This window comes from Prinia subflava, chromosome 6, assembly GCF_021018805.1.
Source record: "Prinia subflava isolate CZ2003 ecotype Zambia chromosome 6, Cam_Psub_1.2, whole genome shotgun sequence".
Taxonomy (NCBI): Eukaryota; Metazoa; Chordata; class Aves; order Passeriformes; family Cisticolidae; genus Prinia; species Prinia subflava.
Genome location: NC_086252.1, coordinates 27,125,036 through 27,145,908, shown reverse-complemented (window position 1 = coordinate 27,145,908; position 20,873 = coordinate 27,125,036). Strand labels below are relative to the sequence as shown.

The following is a 20,873-nucleotide window of genomic DNA, read 5'->3' as shown; positions in this document are numbered from 1 at the left end:
AATGTCATGCTATAAAGTTAATGCTCTTAATTAGCTGTGTATCAACGGTATCAAGAGATTGCCAGTGCATGCAGGCAGTTCAGTTATAAAATTGCCTCATTGTTGCACAGATAGCACACAAGTATCGTAGTTACATAGAGTTTTACTTTACATAGGGGAAAAAGTAAGAAACCACTTTCCACATTATTTTCCATATTACTCAGTACAGACCAACTAGTAGAGTGTATATAGCATCAGATAGAATATGCTCTTTATTCCAGCAAGATAGCCTTACCTAGAGTCAAAGTCAGAAGACAGTAGTGCCATTACAGCTAAAACCACTTCTTCTGTAGGGAGATATCTAGCCAGATCTCTCCAAGCATTTTCAGAAAGCCTCAAAGTCTAATATTAACACCCAGAAAACATATTGCAGACAGACTACAGCAGAGAGGGATCTACCATGTTGCTCTTACCCTGCAAGATCTTGATAGAAAACCTGATAGAAATCTTCTACAAGCACAAAGACTGAGTTAATACCATTCATCAGTATTACTATGCTAAGAGTTTGTCATTGCAGTGATAACAGTCTAATTGTCTAATTACTTGGGGTGAATTATGACACCACTGTTCACACTAGTTAATTTGGTTCATACCAGAAAAGTGACATTCGGGCAACAGACTTGTTCAACAGCCTCACTGACTTGCAAAGTGTATTTCAACTGTACTTCCTTTGAAAGCTCACCCATGCAGAAACATGCCCACCTTTGATACACAGCATACATGAAGTCCACCAAACCACTAAGAGACAGAGGTGACATGCTTGAGATAGTTAATCTCCTACCAATTTTAACTGGATCTCCAGGAGCCTAACAAATACAACACCCATGTCAAACACCTCAGATCACACAATCAGTGTCTTAAGAGGCACACTAGAGCTCAAAATTACCAAAACCTTACCTCAGTACCAAGTTACAACATGGCTTCAGTTACTTCAGTGAAAAAGCTGCAACTACATAATCCATAAGAAAGTTCTCAGTACTACTGATTTCACAAACTCCAGCAAATGCCAATTCAACCAGGAAATGTGCTACAGATTTCCAGGAGCTCTCACTACTATTATCCTGTCCTGGGACTGCCAGATCCAGCCCATTGGTCTCACAAACATGGCACCAAACATTGCAGACAGGCCACAAACTGCTACTGTTGCTCCCCAAAAGGATGTATCTCACTAGATCAGGCTTCCCTAGCAAACTGGATGTCTGGGATAAAACACAAGTCCAAACATTATTTAGGTAATACCAGCAGAAGCAACTGTCTGCCCATACAATTACATTCCTTGCTTGCAAACTTCAGTCCACATCTCATGCTCACATCTCCATTTGGGGAAATGTAAGCCACTGTGTTGAGACCACATTTGATGCAGACAGGCAAGTAATAACCCCCCCATCCTGAGCTCACTCTTAACCATGGAACCCCAGCTCCCCAGGGGCACTCAGTGGTATCACACAAGTGCCAAGCACTGAACCTTCCCCTCCATCTTTCAATCAATGCATTTACACCACACAAAGCAACAATAGTCACATTTAGTACCATAATTCAGCTGCTGTGCTAAATCACCTTTTAACAGATTTCTTTACTCCAGTTTCCGCAATCAGGTAGAGTAAATACCATACCAAGACATTCTGCACATGCAAGAAGCTGCCTTTCTACTGGACTGGGAGCAGATATTTTCAATACAGACAGATTTCCAGACGAATGTATTAATATACTTCACACCCAAGCCAAAAGCAGTATTTCTGTGTTCAAATGGGTACTGGACTATTACATCAGTAGCGGGATCTTATGCAATTTAAGTATCTCTATAGCTAAGAAGACTAAAAGGCTGTGGAGAGCTTTACTTATGGGAGAGGTGCTATCCTTGGTCTCTTTCATGGAGTGCTGTGCCTACACTATAAAAGCATTTACAGCCAAATGTGTGCTCTCCAAAACAGCCTCCAGAGTGCTGTAGAATGAAGAGTGGCACAATGTAATGTGCTTGGTAACTCTGGGTTTGCGTGGCAGACTATTAACTCAGAACCACTTGACTTCAACACAGAGAATTAGGACACATTTAGTTCAGGACACTTCCCTTTATGACCTAGCAAATGACAGGTCACATGAACATACAGAACTAGTGCAGAATATGAGCTGTGCATTTATTCTTGTGTGCTCCTGGAGACATTTCCTATCTCTGCAGAGCACTTTACCAGAATAAAAACTCTACTCTTCTGATACACAGGCAGCTCATCTCACAGCTTGTGCCTTTCCTGGGAAATCAGCACAACAGGGTGTTTCCACACACTAATAAATGCAGTACAGGGAATGAGCTGGAGACGTTGGGGGTCTGTATGTAGCTGCAGGGGTTAGAAACTCTCTGGGATCACAGAGATGAGCTGGAGTAGCTCTCATGGGTACAGTGCTGCTGTGTGGATGGCCACAGGTTCTTTAGGACAGACCAGCAAGGCAGGAGAGTTGTGCTTCCCATGAGAAAAGCTGGAGTGCACGAAGCTCTGCCTAGAGATGGTAATGAGGCAGTTTATGGGTCAGGAGCAGCACGGTCTGGAGGACTGGACTAGGCAGTCTCCACAAATGTCTTCAGCCTCAGCAACTTTAAGCCAAGTCTGTGCCCAGCAATGCAGTTGCTACAAATCTTATCTGTGGGAAGGCCCATTTTTCAACTTGCACAAGTAGTACAGCAGAGCTAGAAAACCTAAAGCCAATCCATCATGACTAACACTCAATTAGAAACCTTATCTAATACTTATTTACAAGAGTATAACAGGTTCATGTTCTGCTATGGCCCCTGTTAAACTACTACACTAGATGATATTAAAAGATAGTTCTGAATACTTAAGGAAAGGAGTTGGACAAGAACACTGTGTGATCCTGTTTTAAAGGAAGATAAAATGCACAGTATCACCACCAATTGGTCTGCCTAATAATTTTTTAAATAATTTCCTTCCATTAAAACTTCAGAACAGATTCAACCAATAAAGCCTACTTTGAATTTAGTTTGCCTTATAAGACAAACTTAAAGTAAATTTCCAACGCCTGCAGAATTGTTTAAAAATTAAATTGATTCCTAAACTGTGTTTTGAAACATGATAAAGTGCAAAGAGAGATAGGAATGCGTGCTTGAAACTGGTGCTGTCTTTTGAAACACCATTTCCTTAAATTTCTTGGCTAGTCTATTTTATGACATGGTAGATAAAAGCAGAAAGCTGCCATAAAAGTCAGTCAAGTCAGTGAGACCTCTTAGTGAGTACAGTAATGAGAATTCCTTACCTACCCAAAATGAGATCTCATAGTAAGCCAAGAGCACTAAATAGCAAAAGAGTATCATCATGGAGAGGATTTTCTCACTGCAGCAGCGGTTTAGTGGAAAGGCTGTATCACAGATCATTGCATATTTTACAATTAATTCATTTTAATCAGGGAACAGCTTCCACAATTAGCAAAAACCACCTCTTCTGGAGCTGAGGCACCTGGCATGCAACTTGATCTAAAACCACTTCACCTGTTAAATGTCTGCTTTAGACTGGTGCCCAAGACAGCATCCTCTGGAGCAGGGTAGCACCAACCTTACAAAACACCTACTTATAAAAAAAAGACAAAACACTTTAGAGTGTGTTCTGCAGGATGAAGTCCAGGGTTCAGGTAGTTCCTACAAATAATCTTTTAAAGTGCTTTGTCATGTAAAGTATAATCCTGTAATGCAGTACTCTACAATGATCTTGTCCATAAAGTGGGATTCTTTTCTCTGTTAAACCTGTGATTCAAACCACCAGCTTGAGGGAAAAAAAAAAAGTCATCAATTAAATCCAAGTTGAAAACAGTCTTTAATACGTACGTCTACCATGCCCAAAAAAGGGGCTAAGTCTAGGTCTCCAGCACTCTTCTGAAAAATGTTTCACTACTGGTAAAAATATATACCAAAAGAGCTAGAAACCAGAGAAATCACAGCATCTTCTTAACTCAGCATGTTCTCAGCTTTCCAGTTCTATGCTTTGACTTCATATTAGTTTTGACACATTCCAAATTTAAAAAGAACATATTAAAAACTCCAGTTTCACTGCATTATTAGTGGCCTAAAACATTTCACACTAATTACTTCAACTGACAGCATCACTAATTCACAAAGTAACAGCTGACAGGATTAAGACTTTAACAAATGCTTATAATCCCAGAACTGATTTTTTAGGTCTTTGACTTGTGATCCAGCAAAGATTCCTAGTCAGGACTGCGTTTCCTGTAAGTCTCATATTCATGTAATGAATAATGAACATTATTCATTTGTCAACAGCTTCAGCAAGGAAGGCCATGAGCTCAAGGTTCCACAGAAAAGAGTCAAAGCTCTAAGCAAGCACTTTGTTACCATAAAGAATTAAGTAGCTACTTACACATCAGCCTCAATAACATTCTCACAGTACACGACTCCATGACTTTCATTTTGACAGGTCTGGAAAAACACATTTGCACATCTCAAGCACAAGAGACAAAACAGATCCTCTAATATTAGTATTAAAGCAGTATTTGGAAGAACATGAAGAGATAAAGCCTGAGTTATACAGACTTATCTTGCTTAAATGACAAGACAACTTGATATTTCTGGAGCAGGCAAGGAGGAAAGTTGGTTAGTACTGTTTAATGGGCTAAAAGAGCTATCAACAAAATGACTGCTCCTTAGCAGCTATTACGGACTTTTTAAATACATGTTCTTTAGCCTCTAATCAAGAAGCAAGCATTAACTGTATCATACAACAAAAGCCACAAAATTGACTATTACCATGAGAGTGAAACGGCCAAGACTGCTGACCTGGCTGCTCCAAGCAATGGCAGGCAACAAGCAATGGAACCTTATCACCACTGCCTGACAGTGATGCAGAGCAGAGACATGGGGCTCCAAGGTGGATGAGGAGAGAAAACCTAAAAACTGCAGGTTTTCACCAGCAGGATAGTATTTCCAGCTCAAGACAGAATGAGTTTGAGAATATAAGCTGCTATATAACCTAGCTGATCATTAGGATCAGCACCTCTCCTAAGTCAGTCATGCAAAGTTACTTGAAATTGGGCACACAGGAAAAGCAGCAAGCACCTACATTTATCTACTTCTGGCCTCCCTAGGCACTGCCTTTCACTCAAACCCTGGACACCACTACTGCCATCCTGAGCTACTTGCCACAGCAGCAGGCACAAGACACCTCCTGACCTCAGGCACTGCTTGTCTTGATGCCACTGTGCACTTGCACTCCCATGGGTGCTGAGTGCCTGCACAGCTGTCATGAGAAACAGGCTCCTACAGTGCTCCTGCTAAGAGAGGCTATTAATTCACACGAACTGGTTGTGTAATAGAAAGCAATTCATTTAATCAGTCACATGGAGCTTGAATCTAGTTAGTAAGAAATGATTGAGTTAACATGCAATTATCCACTGCATGGAAAGTGAACAGGTTTACAGGACAAGAACAAACTGTGGAGCAGATTCCCAAATCATGATGCGAGAGCTTGTTCTGCTCTTTTGTGCGGCCACTTCTCCTCTGTTCACAGGACAAGTTTGTTCCATGTGAAGGTTGGACCCCAACACTTCCTAGAGAAGCAAATGATTTTATCCAACATTTGGTCAAATAACAGTAGGTGCAAAATCAATTAAGCGGCTGAAAAAAAGCCCAAATGAGGCATTAGATCACAGAAACTATAAACCATCCAGGATTTCAGTGTACACATCCAAGTTGTCCAGGCAGTGTCCCATCATTACTGACTTGATTTGATAAAAATGCCTCAACTGCTCTTCTACCCAGATTTCCAGTACCACTGCACTGACAATTAGAGACAAGTTTGAGAGTTTTAAAGGATGGCCAAGAAGGGATATTGTCGGGTCAAATTAAGCTTTCAGTTAAGAGCTTTTGTAAAGCAGCTCTTTAGCTTTTTCAGCTAAATCTTTAGACTAGAAATTCCTCTGCAGTATATACATAACACTAGCAAAAATAGGTCAGCTTCACTTTCTTCCAGGCATGCAAAGCAGAATCAAGTTGGCTTACTCCAAAAGAAGTGAAAATAAACAATTTACTACTAAAAGTCTAACATAGGAAACTTGTTTACAGGACTAGTCTGAAGGCTATTCTATTCCTAAATGAAGTATTTAATAGAGGAAATAAATGCAAAATATTCTACCATGTAAGTTGGTATCATCTGATCACAAGCAAAAATCCCAGTAGTTAAAATTAATTTAGCAAATCAGATATATGTGAATAAGTGCAAAGATGCTATTGTCAAGTAAGATTGAGCTGTTGCTATTAAATTCTCTGTAATAAATTAATTTTCAGCCTTCAAGCAAAACACTTCCATGGTCCACAAGTCTGGTTCCCAGTTGTTACTTCCAAATCTCACTCTGATAACTTTAATGGGGGGGGGGGGGGGGCAGGGAGTGTTTAAGACATAAATAAATAAATAAATAAATCACAGCTTTTCCTGAAAATCATGTACCTCTGAGGATGAGAGCAGACAGACACCTCCCTGTCCCTCAGAAGAGAAACAAGGATCTTGGAATCAGAATTAACGTTAGAGTAGCTTTTTTTTTTTTTAAAGAAAAAGGCAAAACACAAAACTACTCAGACCGCACACTTCAGGTTTGAAAATGGCAAGAGTGCTCCTTGTGCAGGTGCAGTCTCCTTGTTCCCTTCCACCATGAAAATACCCAGGCGCAGTCAAGGCTAAGTGTCGTGTTCTCAGAACAGAATCGATTCAACAGGGCTCCAGCAGAATGACCGAGTTAGTCCCCCAGCAGCTGCTCAGGAAACACGACTGGCCCGCTTTGTCTGACCTCGCTCCCTGCCCTTCTGCAGGTAAGGTCACGCTCAGGCACCACCCTTCTCTTCCTACAAGACCTGCACAGGTAAAGCTGCAAGGAGAATAAAGACGGGCACAGAGAGAACCTACCTAGATAAAACAAAGTCCCCCAGGAACTTCTGGCTCAGCTCAGACCGACAGCATCCCAAACCCTCTGTTTATCTCCCGCAGACGAAACGTTATCACTTATCCGAGGGCACCAAGGGAAGGCAGGGCAGCCCGCACTAACGCTCAAGGCCAGCTCCTCCTCGCCCTTTCCCTCCCCCACGTCCCACTTGTGGATAGGAGCCACAGCGTCCCCGGCCCCACCTCAGCCCAGCGCCAGCGGGAGCCGCAGCAGCGGCCGAGCCCACGAGCGGGGCCTCTCGCCTCCCACTGCGGCTCCGGCGCAGGCCCGACGGTCACCGGCTGCCCCCGCTCCCCTTCGCCCACCCACCCCCGGGGCTCTCCCACGGCCGAGGAATCCTCGGGTGGAAGCCGTGGGGCTCTCCTCGCCCCAGGCACCCGGGAGAGAGGGGCTGCCCCGCAGCACCGGTGACTATCGGGCACCCCCGCACCTTCCTTCTGCTCTTTTCCGCAGGGCGCGGAGACCGGGGGGCTCAGCCACGTCCCCAGGCTACGGCCAGCACCCGGTGACCCCCGCCTGCCTTCACCGAGGGCGCGGGGCCGGGACGGCTGAGGCCCCCACAAGCCCGGGGCTGGGGTGGGGGGATCCCGAGGTCACTGCTCTCTCACCTGGGGGCTAAGGACCGGCTCCGCACGGCGGCTCCAGGCCGGCTCCCGTCTCGGCTGTGCCCCGCTGCTCCCGCTGCCGCCGCGCCCCGGCTCTCATTGAGGGGGCAGCGCCGCGCCCGCGCGCCCCCGCCGCGCACTTCCGCCCTCGCCGGCGCCGCTGCCGCCGGGCCCGGCTCCCGCGAGCGCGCGCCTGCCCGCCCGCCACTCACGTGGCGCTCAAGAGCCAATCAGCTTCGGGGGCGGGCCGGGCCCGGCGGGAGGGCCGTGAGGGGCGAGCCCCGCCCTGTGGGGCGGAGCCGCGCGGTGTGAGGGGCCGGCCCCGCCAACGCAGCCCCGAGAGCGGCGGGGAGGGACTGCCCGCCCCACGGGCAGTGTGGGATTCTGTGTGTGCCCCGAGCTCGGTGTACAGCACCGGCGGAGGCTGAGCCCGTAAGCCCCGCTGGCTCGGTTTGACCCGAACAGAATCGTTTAGGCTGGAAAAGACCACTGGGATTATCGAGTCCAATCTATGACTAAACACCACCATGTCAATTAGACCGTTGCGCTGAGTACCACGTTCAGTCTTTCCTTAAACACCTCCAGAGACAGTGAGTTCACCACCTCCCTGGGCAGCCCATTTCAATGTCTAATCAGCCTTTCTGTTCTCATGTTCATGTTTCATTCTCATGTTCAACCTAAACCTCCCCTGCTTGAGGCTGTGTCCTCTCATCCTGTCCCTGGCTGCCTGGAGAAGAGCCTGACTCCCACCTGGCTACAGCCTCCCGTCAGGGAGCTGAGAGATCAAGGTTCCCCCTGAGCCTGTTTCTCTCCAGGCTAAACATCCCCAGCTCCCTCAGCCGCTCCTCACAGGACTTTGTGCTCCAGACCCTTCACCAGCTTCGTTGTCCTTCTCTGGATTCACTCCAGCACCTCAATGTCCTCCCTGAACTGGGGGACACAACGGGACACAACGGGACACAGGATTTGAGGTGTGACCTCACCAGTTCTGCGTGCAAGGCTCTGTCTTGAATACATCGCATATTTTAGTGCAAATTCTACCAATAGATGCAGGAATTAAGTCTCAAGTCAGAAACGCAAAGAAATAGAAATATGCCTGATTTGACTCATAAGGGTTGCTAGTGCTAGTGCTTTATTAAATGATTGAGCTGCAATACTGTCACGTGTGTGCAGCACGGAGCAGTTTTCACTGCTCAGGAAAAGAAAATAATGGCTGTTGCTGTATTTACTGTGATTATTTCTTCAAGTCTTAATCAATTTCCAAATCCAAATTCTCTCAGGCCATCCCTAATGTTACTAATCACACAGTCAGGCACAGCCAGCTTGCCAGTTAGAGAAGAAAAGAAACCTTTTCTCATTGCTTTAATTTGTTTAATTTTTCTAGGCTTCAATGCTGACCTATTTGAATTCCATCACTGAATTTAAGAGTGAATATGTTGTGTAAAATTATTCCTTCTGGAAAACATGCTTTGCATGATAACACCCACTTTAGGAAATGATGGAAATTATGATTACCACTGATCTCCGAGGGTTCAGCTCCTCTGGGACAGAAGTAATTCGTTAAGAAACTCTGTTAACTCCTGGGCTTCTATGTGGCTTCCTGCAGAAGAGAAAGGGAAAGAATTAATTATGTTCAAGCTCTCTCCACGGATGGCTGGCTGAAATTGCATTTTCAAGTTGGAGCGTATAAAAAAGGCCTGTCACTTAAAAGAAATGCAAAAAAAAAAATTCATCCTTAAAAAGTGATAGGTGAAACAATGGCCTATTGCCAAAGCTAAATAATATGGAGGAGGACTTTGAAAGAGATTTAGTAAAATCTGTAATTTCAGGGTGGGGAAAAAAATGCCAGGAATTGGAAAAAAAGAAGTTGCAGAGGTAATTGCGTGGCTCTGAAAAACAGCTGAGTACTTCAGGACTGCATAAAAAGGAAGTATCTTCTGAATTTTTCCTCTTTTCAAGGAAACACCATTTTCTATGTTGTTTGTAAGTAAACAGGATTTACATCATCCTTACATCATCATCAGTTTCTCTTCCTAACTCAAACTGCAAACCACCAGATTTTAGTTAATTCCTTGTGAGGAAAAGTGAAATTATGAAATTAAGGTATTATGAAAGGTCCTCATTATAGCAATTTTTCCCTCTGCCTTATAGATTTTATCAGAACTGCATCAATATTCATCCTGCACTAGAAGCTGGCAGACAGAGAGCTATTTGCTATTTGATGCCATCCACACAGAGAAAGAATAAGCAGAGAAAAAAATATTGCCAAATGTGAAGGAATCCTGTTTTACAGCTAACACTTAAATTAGCCAATCCATGGTATTTCAAGGATTAAACAGGAATGGTTTTTAATATAGATTTTGTACACTTGTATGTGATCCTAAAAAGAAATGAACAAGAAGACCCAAGCAAAAATTAATTAGCAGTGTTTACTATTTATCCTGTAACTGTCTCCATGGCCATCTTTCAGGCCACGTGGGCATTGTGGTGGATTTCAGCAAATTGTATCTACGATTAAAAACTGCCAAGAGCCTGGGAAGCTGAGTCTTTTCAAACTGAATGCAATTCAACTCTCCTGCACATACCAGAGTGATGACACTTCCCCTTCCCCCTTGCAAAAAAGAGGGTCAAGATATGAACCACATCTACCCTGCTTCTGAAAATTGTTTAGGAGAAACCTACTTCTTTGTAGTAATCCACTCATGACAAAGAACATTTGTGTGATGCCACATTTTGAATTATTATGCATGTTGCCTGGTATAATCTCCATGGTTACAGATATATTTTTTGCTTCAGTACTTTAGGAAGAAAAATTCTATAGAACAATTCAGAGGAGAAAATTCCTTTTCATTGTCATTTATATTTGATTTATTTTATTCTATGTGCTTTCAGTTTCTAAACAAGTAATATTTCAGTAGAAATGCAAAAATTTGACTCTGGCTGTTGCTTTATCCTGCCATAACATCTTTCAAACTACAAATTCCTGGAGATGGGGACAGTATTTTTTATGCATATATTTAGTTTCTAACACACTAAGAATGTAACAGGACACTGTGTGTCACTGCCAGAGTCATAAACAACAGTTAAGTGTGGTGGGATGACTGAACAGTAAATATTTTTTCTTTGCAAAGATTAGGACTCATGCTTCCTTTCTGAGCAGTTCTAAACAGAAATTAGCTGAAGTTAGTTCCAGAAACTGGTGATGGGAAAAATGTAAATCCCAGCTCTTTTCCTACACCATTTGCACACGTGGTTATTTTTTATAGTATTCATAGGGGAAACAGAGGCATACTTGAGGAACAGAAACACCAACCCCCTTGCCCCCACTGTATTATCTAAAATGATGTGATGTCTCATTTGTTCCCAAAATACACAGTTTTTTATACATGCAAAGAGTTGAGCTGCCACAGTCAGTCAAGGCTCAGATAACTTGTAAGAAGAGGTACATGTACATAGTGTACCCTCAAACAGAGTTTGTTCTAAATTAAAAATAATGTAGTCAAAAAATATTTTCTATCTGGGCATGGATAGCCTAACAAGAAGTACATTGTACAGATTATTTGTATACTTAAGAGAATGCAGCTGACCTCACTGTGATTTGTGAACTTCAGCATTCAAAAACCATACAGCAATAAACTAAAATATATCTGAAACAAGCAGCAGTAAATGAAATATGACTCTGGTTTTGGTCTTGTAGGAGATTATGGTGTTTTGACTGTACCATTCACTTTATTTTTGTTACAAACAGCCAGAAGTCACCACACTAAAATAAAGTTCACTGTCAAATAACCTTTCCATTTCAGATACAGCTGGGATTTGTCAGGATCATATCACGAGGTCATTTTTAAGGAGATTCTCACTGACATTTTGTGAGGTAAGGGATTTCACATTCCAGTTTTACAAGTGTTACACTTCTGATCGTCATGATTATCAACACCATGACAGATTTAGGGCCTGATCTTGGAACTTTTACAGAAGGAGCTAAGTTTATTTTAAATAACTTGATAGCCAAGAATCAAAAGAAAATAAAGGGTCTACAAAGAGTTAGAAGAGGTCATTCCATGGCCCAAAGCCAAGATCAGTTACACATATATAATTTTTGGCATGTAATTTTTTAAAATGCAGTTAAGATTGCTATTATCATAGCAGTTTGTTTAAAGTACTGAACTACTTTATCATTAGAAAAAAACCAACAACATTTATCTTAACTGTCACTTTTTGCAGATTAAGCACATTAATTAGTTGCATATTGGACATAGCCATGAGATTTTTTTCCCCCTTTTTTGCACCCGTATGATAAATATTCAAAAATCATTACTTTTAAAATTCTTTATAGTTTTTTCCTCTTTCAAATAACACCTGATTTTGCAGTTGATTTTTGTAGGTCATGTTCCCTAATTGTCAGTCACTCTCCTTTGGACTTCCTCCAGCTGGCACATGTTTCCTGAAATGTATGCTGAAGCAGATACATTAAATAAAGCTTTACCTGTTAAATGTAGAGTAGAAAGTATGCCTTAGTGTCTTATAGATCACACTGAAGCCAGTTTGGTAAAAACATGTATTATTACAAAAATAGATAAGGCAGGAGATTTTTTTCAGAATAATAAGCAGCTAACACAGTTGAGGATTTACCTCCCTGAGTTGAGCAGTGCTACCTTGTTGAACAGCTGCTGTTGGAAGGTGATGTGAGCATACATGAAAAGAATTCATGCTAACAGATCTTGTCCCCTTTATTTTTAAATCAAATTTTCCACATTAAACTATTGACAAATATATTGCATTAATAATGAAAATTACTGGCTTTTATAGCAGCCAGAATTCTAACATTGTGGGAGCAATACTTCAGGAAGAAAAATATTTTTCAATTAAAATTATATTCTTTTAAAGTATTTACTTCTGTCTACAATCTCTAATTAAATTGATGTAACTTAGAATGAGGTTAAAATGTCCTTCTGAAAATTAAACCAGATAATTTTTTAATGTAAACATATTCTGACCATGAAAGTCCTTAAATTTTAGTCTACTATCTTCATTACTATAAGTGCAGTTTTCCCTTCTCCATGTTTAATCACAACATCTTCTGCAAATGTTTGGAAGCTTTGATGCCCCTTCACCATGTAAATGGCAATAGATTTTTTTTTTTCTAAAGCACCTCACAACTTAGCAGAGAGATCTTGGCAACTGAATTTTATAACAGTTTTTGTTATGACAGTATTTTACCTATTCAAGAATAGCACTCCTTCTAGAATAAACTCTGACACAACTTGGGTAAAAAATATCAGACTTTTCTTGCACCTACAACATAACTTTGCACTATTGTGCTGGGAAACGTCTAATTAAAGAAGATCTAAATGGGAACTTGAATGGAAAATCTCTTCCGGAGGTTCTGTATGAAGTGGTTTGGATGGTGAAACAAGTGGCTACAAATTTTGTCTACAAAAATTCCTCTTGAGCTGCACTTTGCTATGACTACTACTCCCTAAATTTACACCATATAACACTTCACTGTTTGTTAGTTCCTGTATTTCATACAGAGTTGAAAGCCTTCAAAAAGTGGGTAAACTGGGTAGTAAACCTGTAGGAACATATTCCACCAGTGAAGTTTATGAGGAAGTATGCATGCCTATGAATACATTCATGTAAGTCTCATATTGTCATGGCATTACATTGTCCTCAACTAGAGAGCTTGTTGAGCACATAATGCAGTCATACGATAATACTGCTGCATTTGAGAATTTTCCACTACTGAGCTGAGTGTTCATGTGTCAGTTTGTACAGCATTCTTTTCTAGAAAAGACATATTACTTGTGTTTAAGTCTACACCCTACAAAGTCCACTAATACAGTCTACAAAGAGCCCCTCCTTTTTTTAATGTTAAATTGATAAGAGTACAATATGCTTTACATTAGAGGATTAAGGAAAGCAATTTCAAAATAAGCGTGCATTGCATCCTTTAGGCTTTTGAATTGTTTTTTTTTCTTTTCAGTGAACAGTAACACACACTTAGGATCTGTCAGAAGAGTCAGAGATTAACTTTTGAGAAAAGACTATTTGCTAGAAGCTAATTATGTCACTAGTAGCAAATTGTGATTCCGTATATTAATAGGTTTAATCAATATTCAATCTGCTAACTCATTAAAAATACAATGTAATTTTAAAAACCCCCACTACATTCTGTCTTCTGATGCCACTTACAGTAAATCTCCTATTCCTTTGGAAAAGCTCGGGAGGAGCTGTGCTGGTGTGTGGGGTCCTCAGTCTACAAAAGTAATGTACCTTGGCCAAAATAGAAGTACAGGACTCTCTCAGTTCACATCCATGGCATAAGCTGCTTTTCAGTCCTCAAGTTTTGTTATTTCACTACGATGCATTTCTGGAATACTATAAAAATAAAACAGAAGCACTGCAGTAAAATGAAGACTAAAAAAGTTGCCAAGAGGCAGCAAGTTCTGAGTTGAGACTTCTGATACTGTGGGTAATGTGAGCAAGCAAAGGGGAAATATAAGGAGAAAGGAATCTGTGAGGGGAGAGAGAGATACATATCTGTGTGGGTATATATAAATTTCTAATTTAAACATTGAATCTGTTGTGTTTTTGCACAACTGAAATAGTGTCTAAGGGTCAGAAATACTGCTGGTGCCCAAAATTCATTGAAGCTACACTGGATTTGTAGCACGAGAGAACTGCATAATATAGTCACAAGCAAATCCACCCACTCTTGTACCTAGGCTAATCTTCTCAAAATAAATCACTGAAATCCCAAATTCATCTCATATTTGCAGTCTAAAAGAAGCTGTTTATTGGGAAAGAGTGAATATTTCCTTTAACTGGTCTGGCTTTTCCCTTTCATTGCAGGACCATGTTTTAAGACATTGCCAGTTGTGTTACAGATTTGCCTAGAGCAGAATGGCCAAGGAATGGCTTCTTCGGACATTTTTTGATAAACTACAGTTTATTGAATAGTATCATCCCTTGGCTTTCTCAAATCTTGTTTTCTTGTTTTGACATTTTAATAGATGAGAGCAGAATCTGTGTGTATCATTTACTGCAAATCTGCACCTGTACTACTGCTGAATCAGTGTGTCTGTAATGCAAATGCTGAACAAATTAATGCAAGAAGTTCCATCTATTCAGAACGAAAACCTAAAACTTACAGTAAAAAATAAACCTATGTCTGCATCTTCTAAAAGTCCTTGAGAACTCTGATTGCCTTTAATCATACAAACCACTTTGGTGTAACTTTGAGATCTTTACTAAGAAGCTTTACACAACCTTTCAGAGAACAATAAATCAAACCTTGACTTTTCAAAATTGCTTTGCTGCACTCAGGCATGAATTTCATCTTAAAGCTGGATTTCTTGAATGGCAACAACAGACCTTTAGCTTATTTTTCCTGATCAGATTTTCAGTAGCAGAAAATAAATTGGTTTGACCTGGCTCACATAACTACAGTTATTCCCTTTATAACTCTTGCCATCTTTTAGGCTTTCCGTTTTCTACGCAATAGTTCACTAACATTTTAAATGGAATTATAACCAGGTCGTAAGATGTAAAAGGCCTGCTTTTCTCCTGCCTTTTTTCTCCTGTACCAATTCATATCTGTGAAAACATCTGCAAAATGCTAAATGTCATTTGATTCAGATTTAATCACTAGAGAAATGGTCACAATGTGGAGAGGTGGCCCATAATCATATTTTTTCATTCTCTGGAAGCAGTGCACAATGCATCAAAATTAATGTGGAATCTTCCTTCAGTTCTTTCCAAAAAAAAAAGCAGTCCTTTATGCTCTTTGGAAAGCAAGAGTGCCTTGGACTTGGCCATTGTGGCTGCAGATATCCATCATGTCAGAAGCAAAATGCAACAGTCATGTCACGTCCATGCTAGATTCAGCTTGATGTAGTTCTGCCTTTTCAGTTTCCTTTCACAGAGCCTAAGCAATGTGACCACCTGCTGAATCCCTCTCTTTAGCATGTAAAGAACCCTTTGTTTGCATCAGCTGGGCTTCTTTGACTTCTTAGCTCAGAAACAGTTTCCTTGTGGCTTTTCTTATACCTCTCCAAGGGTTTTCTTGGGGTAACTTGGGAAACTTTCAATTCAGGAAAAGATGGTAAAACTGAATTCCTTTTCCACTTAGCTGATTTTCACTTTCTTGCTTTGTTGTATATTAATGGAGATAGGTCTAAGCTGCCATTTCTAAACGCAATCTGAATCACGGCAGAAAGGGTTGCAGCACTAAACTGTTTGTAGTTAAAATTTCCTTAAACTTCAGGACTCATCTTTAATACTTTATTAAATTGAGCTCATCTTCACAATTCTTAAAATTTCTTGCCCAGAGACAGCTGTGATTTTAAAAAAGTTTTCAGTTTCACTAAGCCATAGCTCGATTTTCTGCCATTAAGGTTCTGTGTATCTTATGGAAGTTTCATTTCTTAGTTCTTGTCATGCAAACAAGGCAATTAAAAGCAGAAAAATAATTAGTTAATTAATTAAAAATTAGAAGCAGGTAAAGATTTCAGCATTAAAAAAAGGTATCAAAACTTCTGATGGGGAACTATTTTGCAAATAGAAATAAAAGAGTCACTTAGGAGATTTACCTGTGTTAGAAGAATTGATTATCAGCATTAAAAGTTAGGAATCACTGTAATATGATTCCAGAAGAACTTCGGAGATCTCAGATACAGGAGTCTATTCTAGTTAAAAGCAAATGAGATTTATTCAACAGCTTGGTGACTGTGTGGGAAATACTCTGTCTCATCTCCAGAGTTTTCCAGCTTGGTTTAAAGCTGTCCTCATGAGGTGACACCACACCCAAGATCCTTATGACATGTAGTTTAACTGTTGGCTTTTGACATAGCTGTTGCATGACACAGGTGAACTACCTGATAATTATTGGGTCCGCTTCTCAGAAATGGGTATAAATCAAAAATAATCTTTCCTGTCAGTTGGCAAAAGCTATAAGTGTAAAAACAAGGTGTGATTGCTGTGATTTGTCCTTTGTTGGGTATCTACAGCATCAATTTCACCAGCAGCTTTCACCTTCTCCCTTCTAAAAGCTTTTATTAAAAAGGGCTGCCCTCTTACCACGTTAGCTGTTATAGATGAAGCTGTCATAAAGGAGAATAATGCCTGTTTTTACAGATCTCAAGGTCAGAAATCAACACTGAAAAAGGCTGTAAAATTTATTTCTCTAAAAAGATGGTTTCCATCTCCCTCAAGCAAAATATAAGTTTCTTTTGGCTACAGAAGAAATAAGACTTTTGTGCTTTTCCAGACAGCTAATGGAGGACCATGTTCACCTATTCCTTTATAGACTTCTTTCAGTATACAGCCATAATTAAGAGGAAGATCAGCCTTTAAAACTGATCAATAAAACATCTGTCATCTTTTTAAGATGCACATTCCTTCTCCAAACATCTGTCATCTTTTTAAGATGCACATTCCTTCTCCATCTAGCAAATTTCAAAAATGTGTTACAGGTTTGGATCATGGAGAGACTCTAAAGTTGCTGCTAGAAGAGGTATGAGAACATGCTAGTCCAGATTAGGAAGTGCTGAACAGCAGACAGAGCTATGATACATTAAAAGGCACCACACTTGTGGTTACTCCTGATCTTATTTTAGATCCACACCACAGAGCTATCTCCTATTTGTATTTTGGTCCATGTGCACTTTTAGCTCTCTGAGAAACATGCTTTGTGTTCCAGCAGATTTTGAGTCAGTTTTTATTCATATTGAATAAAATTGAATTCTAACTCTGTTTTTTGTTAATTCCAAACTTTTGACTATTCATTTTTCAGGAGAGTGTCAATGGCTCCTTGCTCCAGGACATAACTCATTTGTATTCTCAACTCACTAAAGTAGACTTTTGCAGCCTGCCGGAGATACAGCTACAGTTATTTAGGCAGCCAGAGCTCTCATTCAAACCCTAGGTTTTGAGCTGAACCTTTTTCTCATATGCTCCTGATGTTTTCCAAATCTACCAAACCAGTCTTCTGGCAGCCTTGTTTCAGTTATATAAAAATGTTTTAGTTCCAGCTCTTACTCTGTTCCATGTACAACCATTTCATTCTAATTCTGCCAAAACTTTGCCACTCTTGTTCTAGTTCCTGTTAATAAAATGCAGTGTTTCCTGGTCTGCATCCTGTTAGTGCTGACACAGTCTCCTCGTATCCAGCGTGGGTTCATCCCACCAAGGACAGGAAATGGGCTGCTTTGCTGATTCAAATCCTACCAGAAATAATGTGGACAAAGAAACTTTTAAGAGGGATAGTTTAGGTAAGAACATGACAGTTGAAAATGTAATGGTCAAAGTTACAAACTCAAAGGGACAAAATATCAGAACTGGCTTGAAAGTCCTTGATAAATGGTAACAGTAATAGTAAATGAAACAGTCTGAGAATATAGCCTAATATCACCTTTCTTTTTCGAGTGTTTTCCCTAAGGTTTTTGTTGCAGCTTTTTTTTTGCTTTGTTTTGCTTATGTTATTTTTTTTAAAAATGTATTCTTGTCTGTATAACTTGTTATTTACACTGCTTTGAGCCCATACATCATTTAAATTTATATGATTTAACAAATGTTTTACAAGGATTTTTTGAATTTAATGTTGTTAATATTAACTTTGTGGAATCACCTCATGAGGTTGACAGCTTTAAATCTGTCATTTAAGCTGCCATTTGTGACCAATTGCCTAAAAAGACAACGAAATCCACTTCTAAAGAGTTAAAACAATAAACTGTGATTAACTGTGGTGGGTTCTTGAAGCATTAATATTACAAAAACTGCCTTTGGAACTGGCAATTACTAGACAAGAAATGAAGGACTATTAGGGCACAAGAGGCTGAACTCTGAGGACTCACCTTGACTTAGGGGATATGAAAGTTCTGTGTATAAAGACAAACCATTGTTATTCGAACTCTGCTACTAAGTCACACTAAATATATTTGAATTTCACAAATTATCAAACGGTGTGCAGCAGTTGTGCTGCTGAAAGAATGGAAGTTCTCAGGCAAGAATTTAAGCATAAATATTGGCATAAATATTTAAGCCAAGGCATAGCACAGAAAGGTGAAAACTGACCAAGTGTGCTTGATAAAGGAAGACAAAACAAAGACAAGTAAGCCCTCAAGTTCTTCATTTCACAGCTCCCTTGAACAAATTAGAAAGTCACAGTGTAGGAAAGTAAAGTTTAATGCGTACTTTGCACAGTCACATCCAAAATCATGGCTTCTTTTTCCTAACCAAATCTGAATATCCTTCTGCTTCAACACAGATAGGTAAGGGATTTAGTAGGGACCCTTTAGCTGATTTAGCATGACTAGGCAGGATGCTCTCCTTCCTCTGAGATTGCTAACGAGTGTCAGGAAGTATTGCCTTCCTTCCTGGCTCCAAGCTTGCTACCTCTACAACATCCTATGCCTCTTCTGGCAGGGCTTCCTTGCCAGAATACAGAGCAAACAGATATGCACACTGTTAAAAAATACTGTCCAGGCTTTTCTGGTGGATGCAGTAATCTTATTTCTTTCTTCTCTGTTGTATAAATAACCATCATGTTTTATTTAGTAGTGAGTATTTTAGCTGTGAAGGACTAATCTGTAATTAACTTTGTTTTTATAATTATTTTAGCAATGTAAAATTTTGGACATATAGATTAATTACAATTTTGGAAAGCAATAGTTTTGGCACCTTTGGGTTTGAAATATTGTGGATCAACAGATTTGGGGGTGTTCAATATACCTATAAAAATTTGAGTATGTTCAAAATACCTACAGTCATAGTTATTTTCTTTCAATTCCAGCTGTCACAATTACATGTTTCACCTCTGTAATAATGGATTTTTCCCAATGATGACTCAGAGGAAATAGTCTCTCCATGCAATTTTGCATGGAGAGTAAATCACAGAAGTTTCCCAAAGTTTTCACTGAAAAAAATGCTACTGTACAGCAAGAATTCCGTGCAACCCCAAATAAATATCAGCCTAAATAAGTGACCAAATGTAACTTCATGAAGTTGTGACCTCTCTAGAATAGTGCCTGGTTTAGGAACCTTTTTACCCTGTAAAATAGCAGATGTGCACTTTTGAGCTATATTAGCAGCCTAACACAAGGCAGCACAGACTCAGCTTTGTCTTGCAGACTAAGCCTTATTTAATGTTTGCATAGTCTAAAATACTGGGAATGAATTCTGTTAGCTGCAGTACTACTGGCCTTCTCTACCCTTCAGTCCTCTCTGTTTAAGAGCTATGACCATATTCCATTCTAGTGAATTTAGCACCAAATCTGGATATACATTGAGATGGCAGAGTAGAATTTGACAGCTATTCGAGATGGAGCTAATTTGTATTGTAAAATTAATTCTTGTTTCCTTCTTGATCTTCACTATTAGCTCAGCTGGTCAGAGTATGGTGCTAGTAACAACAAGGTCATTGTTTGATCCCCATATGGGCCACTCACTTAAAAGGTGAACTCAGTGATCCTTATGGGTCCCTTCCAACTCAGAATATTCTGTGATTCTGTGATTCTAGAAAGTTACAGGCATAAATGATGCCTTAAAAGGCATAAATGATGCTTAAAGACAAATGCCCCTTCCTTGTAGAGATTGTAACCACCAATAAGAGATAAAACCACAATATAAAGAACTGCTGCCAGGAGGCAATAGATTCTTTCCAGAGACTATGCTTTCCTATGGGACATGCATGCACTTAGTCATTCTAAATCTACAATCAGTCCAGATTAAGTACTCTGTTTCTTTTAAAGATGTAAATAGCAACGCCTAGTGGATTAGCACAGAAACACGTTATGGAAGAAATGCATCTTAAGAAGGATTTGAATGAAGACAGTTTTGAATGTGAGCTCTTCCAGAAATCTTATCAGAAAAGATTTTACATTCAGAGAAGAATAGTTGCTGCCTTTTCATCACAGTTATTTTCTGAAAAACATGCACTGAAGGGAGATAAGGAAACTTTCTTGTAGACTATTCCTATTATCAAATAGCAACTTCACTCCACCCTTCCCTTGTATTTGGCTTCTTACAGAGTGCCTGGAGCTGCCGTTTTGTTCCAAGATTACCTTCAGAAAAATCCCCTGCCATTGTCAGACATGCTAAAAAAAAAGATGTGTATACCTCTTCCAAAGAGGAAAAATTAACTGCCAGCGGTCAAAATCTGGAGAGGTACCCCATTAGTTAGCTTGAGTGAGATGACAATCAATAACAGTTCAGGACTGTGATTTCATACTCCTACCATTTACACTGTCATACTTGGGCAGTGAATCAAGCGTGAGG

The 20,873-nt window shown here is 40.1% G+C and overlaps 1 protein-coding gene across 2 annotated transcripts in view; it reads right to left on the bottom strand.

The window, feature by feature from the left end:
* RALB (RAS like proto-oncogene B) overlaps positions 1-20,873 on the bottom strand; it is a 46,063-nt gene that overhangs the window by 17,124 nt on the left and 8,066 nt on the right. The window contains exon 2 of one of the 2 annotated variants that reach the window (XM_063400838.1): positions 9,111-9,195. The gene's annotated coding sequence lies outside the window, so the exon portion shown is untranslated. Of the gene's footprint in view, positions 1-7,598; positions 7,812-9,110; positions 9,196-20,873 lie in introns of those variants that run through there. The other variant, XM_063400837.1, reaches the window with a different exon arrangement.